This window comes from Cyprinodon variegatus, unplaced genomic scaffold (assembly GCF_000732505.1).
Source record: "Cyprinodon variegatus isolate N-32 unplaced genomic scaffold, C_variegatus-1.0 Scaffold306, whole genome shotgun sequence".
In the NCBI taxonomy this organism is placed as follows: Eukaryota; Metazoa; Chordata; class Actinopteri; order Cyprinodontiformes; family Cyprinodontidae; genus Cyprinodon; species Cyprinodon variegatus.
Window position 1 is genome coordinate 130,897 of NW_015150759.1, and position 4,301 is coordinate 135,197.

General features: G+C 36.1%; 2 non-coding genes across 2 annotated transcripts; one reads left to right on the forward strand and one right to left on the reverse strand.

Annotated features, from left to right (window-relative positions):
- Positions 1-945: 945 nt before the first annotated feature.
- Positions 946-1,018, reverse strand: trnaa-agc. Its single transcript has one exon. It is a non-coding gene; the product is annotated as a tRNA-Ala (tRNA).
- A 186-nt stretch (positions 1,019-1,204) lies between these two features.
- Positions 1,205-1,286, forward strand: trnas-gcu. The gene has a single exon. It is a non-coding gene; the product is annotated as a tRNA-Ser (tRNA).
- The last annotated feature ends 3,015 nt before the right edge of the window (positions 1,287-4,301 follow it).

Here is a 4,301-nt window from a genome sequence, read left to right on the forward strand (position 1 = left end):
CAGTCAAATACCAGCAGAATGGCATTCCACCTCCCTGCATCTCCCAACTTCCAGCCACTGGCCTTCTCACAGGCTTGCATACTTTTTTACTCACAATGGACTGCTAATCCATTGTGCTCTGCACGCATGGGTTCGAATCCCATCCTTGTTGAAAGCATGATCTTCTAGAGTTACTGTGAGCATGAGACGTACTCTATCAAACAAACGTCTTAATGCACTTTAAAAACTGTATCACTTTATGTCTTTTTTAACACTGTTATTCTATTAGCATCTTGGTAAATAAGGTATTGTATGCTGATTTCTTTAACTATCTTGTTAGATTGGAGTGGAGCTCAGTCCACCACCTTATTCTTCCTGGCAGAATTATACAGTGGCAACCACTCAAAATGGCCCGTCCCAGTCAAATGCCAGCCGAATGGCAGCCAACTTACCTGCATCTCCCAGCAGAATCCCATCCAACTTCCAGCAACTGGCCTTCTCATTGGCAATAATAATTTTTTACTCTAACTCCACTCTTTCACTGAATTACAGGGTCTGACCAGGAGATGGTGCTTCTCTAAAGATCTAAATGTTTACAAACAATGACAGAAAGAATATTTTAGCACAAATGTTGATGTTTCAAAAAGGAATGGTAGGAGATAAGCCAAGGAAAGTGGGGAAATGTCGAACGGCTACTACTGTATTTCAAAATATGATGGCTAGAGTACACTTTAATCTATCTGTGAAGATCCTCAGTCATCCACGTCATGATCGAGGTAGAAAAAAGTCAATTTTAGGACTGGACGTGAAATTACACCACTCTTGCAAGAGTCCTTGTGCGAAGCATGTAGGAGTCAATCTGCCATTGTCAAAGAACTTATAGGAGAAGAAGCAAGAAGCCCCTTAGTATTGACTTAGCAAGATACATATTGCAGGCCTTGCTATATGACTTTAAAAGGAGCCAATTGGAGAATGCAGGCATCGATCCCGCTACCTCTTGCATGCTAAGCAAGCGCTCTACCATTTGAGCTAATTCCCCATGTTCTGCCATCTGAAGAGAACTGTCATCGCGATTGATTCTCGCAAAATGTGTAGGCCACCACATGGATCATCGAGTGATTCTCAAATTAGATCAGATGAGCTTTATTGATCTCACAGCAGAGAAATTCACTGGTCACCATTAACAGTCCACGATTTTGTTTCACGTCTAGGAGGGCCAATCAGAGACGAGGTGGCCGAGAGGTTAAGGCGATGGACTGCTAATCCATTGTGCTCTGCACGCATGGGTTCGAATCCCATCCTCGTCGAAAACACTCTCTCATAGAGTTCCTGTGAGATGAGACGTTCTCTATCAAACAAATCTCTTTACTTTATGTTTCCTTTAACACTGTTATTCTATTAGTATCTTGGTACATAGGTATTGTATAATGATTTCTTTAACTATCTTGTTAGATTGGAGTGGAGCTCAGCCGACCACCTTATTCTTCTTGGTAGAATTACACAGTAGCAACCATTCGAAATGGCCCATCCCAGTCAAGAGACATATGAGCTCAAGGAGCCATTGAGTGTTGACTTGACAAGAGAGACATACAGAAACACTTATGATATGACCTTAAAGGCTGCGAAATTGAGAATGCAACCACCACTTTATGTTTCCCTTAACGCTGTTGTCCATTAGTATCTTGGTAAATAAGGTATTGTATGCTGATTTCTTTAAGTATCTTGTTAGATTGGAGTGGAGCTCAGTCCACCACCTTATTCTTCCTGGTAGAATTACACAGTAGCATCCATTCGAAATGGCCCATCCCAGTCAAATGCCAGCGGAATGGCTGCTAACTTACCTGTGAGATGAGACGTACTCTATCAAACAAATGTCTTCTCACGGGCTTGCATACATTTTTACTCTGATTCCACCCTTTCACTGAATTACAGGGTCTGACCAGGAGATGTTGCTTCTCTGTAGATCTTAATGTTCACAAACAATGACAGAAAGAATATTTTATTACAATGATTGATGTTTCAAAAAGGAATGGTAGGAGACCAGCCAAGGAAAGTGGTATTTGACTTTCCAGTCAAATACCAGCAGAATGGCATTCCACCTCCCTGCATCTCCCAGCACAATCCTCTCCAACTTCCAGCCACTGGCCTTCTCACAGGCTTGCATACTTTTTTTACTCACAATGGACTGCTAATCCATTGTGCTCTGCACGCATGGGTTCAAATCCTATCCTTGTCGAAAGCATGATCTTTTAGAGTTACTGTGAGCATGAGACGTACTCTATCAAACAAATGTCTTAATGTACTTTAAAAACTGTATCACTTTATGTTTCTTTTAACACTGTTATTCTATTAGCGTCTTGGTAAATAAGGTATTGTATGCTGATTTCTTTAACTATCTTATTAGATTGGAATAAAAAATATGACATTGAAATATAATTGCAATAAGCAGGATTTGATGTCGAGCAGATATGATTATTCTGCAAACAAACTGTTCAATTTCTAAAGAGTGAAATTGGCCTTTTTAATAATTTGTTAGACTACAGTGATATATTTATGGAAGGTAGTGACGATAGGCTTCTTTTAACACTTGGCCCCAAAAGGAATGCCAGAAAACTTTAGTGTGCATGGGAGAGCGTTAACCTTAACGGGAATGGTGGGTATTTTCTTACTATATCAGCCTTGGATATAGGGTTGTCAGGCCAAAAGTTCTTTAAATGGGTGCCACTGCAAAAAAACAAATATAAAAAGGCTGAGGTACCACTAGAAGTCCCCTGAGACTTTATATTTGATTCAGATGGGCTATAGCAGAGTCACATAAAAGTTAAATGACCTGGAGTTAAAGACTCATGTTAGATTTCTGGGTAGTTAGAGTTGCAGTTGAGCTGTGGCCTTATTCCAGAGTAAACATGAACCTTTTAATGTTTTTATACTAAAAAACTGTTTTATTTAATAAAAGTATTAACACATTTCTTAAAGTTTTTCCTCTCATTTTGCTTTTGAGAAAACAAAAACATATGTTATATTTTGGTAATCCTAATTTACCTTAAACAGTAAAAGTGTAATCTGATTTGAAGTAAAACAGAAGAAGAAAAGCTTGTGTATTTTTAATTATTCAATGTTAATTATATTTGGTTTTAATTACATATTTAATTACATATTTTTTGTTATAATTTATCAAAATTCTCAGCCTCCTACAGTCTGATATAAATTAAGAGAAAAACGTTTTCTTTTAGTGCACCTGTCCTTCTTAACTTGACATCTTTGCCTCTTAATTTCTGGCAGGAATAACATTTTCAGTGACATTTTGAACTTTTATTTTAAGATAAATATTGAGGAAATGGGAGAGAGGTAGTAAGTGAAGGACTGAAACAAGTTAGAAGAAAAGTGGTTTAAGACTAAAAATCGTTCAGGTGACCTTTTCTAATTGATTGGTACAAAACTTTTGGAGATGACATTTCCATAGACATAAGGCATTAAAAGTGGTCCTTGGATTTTTATAAAATCCACTATGTATTAAAATCTCTGTAAAATGCTGAAGGGTTTAGAATTGTAACAGAGCAAATAGCACATGTCAGTTAGTGTTGCTGCTATAACAGCTGGTTTAAATAACTGTAGAATTAAATGTACACGTATGCTACTCTGGGGAAAGAGTCTGAAATATTATGTAGAATTGGAATTAAGGGAAATACAGAAATAAAAGCCTCAGGCCAGGAAAATGAATACAAAATTATTATACATACAATATTTTATTTTTTAGCAATTAAACAAAGCTAGGCATTGACTTATAAAAGGTTAAGGTTTTGCCATGGACTATCTAATAGGAATCAAATATAGTTCTGTTTTAATACATATTGTCTTTATAATTGAACGTTTAGGGAAAAAAAGGTGTGTTTATATCACATTCCTCTAATATTATTTAGCAGAACAGTTAACAGTTTATCCTTCAGCATCAATAAACGGCCTAAGATTAAAGCACTTCAAGATGATGACAAAGAGTATTAAAGGGTATAGGGTGTTAATGATGTTTTAGAGGGATCAAGCTACTCACTTAGAAAGTATCAGATTATTTTTTTATATATATATACATATATATATATATATATATATATATATATATATATAAGCTTTTATCTTAAATTCATATTTATTTGAGAATTATACTTACTAAAAACTGGAAGTCAAAAGTTATTCTGTTATGATCTGCCGTTCTTGGATTTTTGGTTCTGTTTAGTTTTCACTTGGATTTTAAGTTAGGCTTGGGTTTATCTTTCTGTTCTCTCTCTTAAGAATTATATAATGTTTTTAGTTTTATTATTCCTATT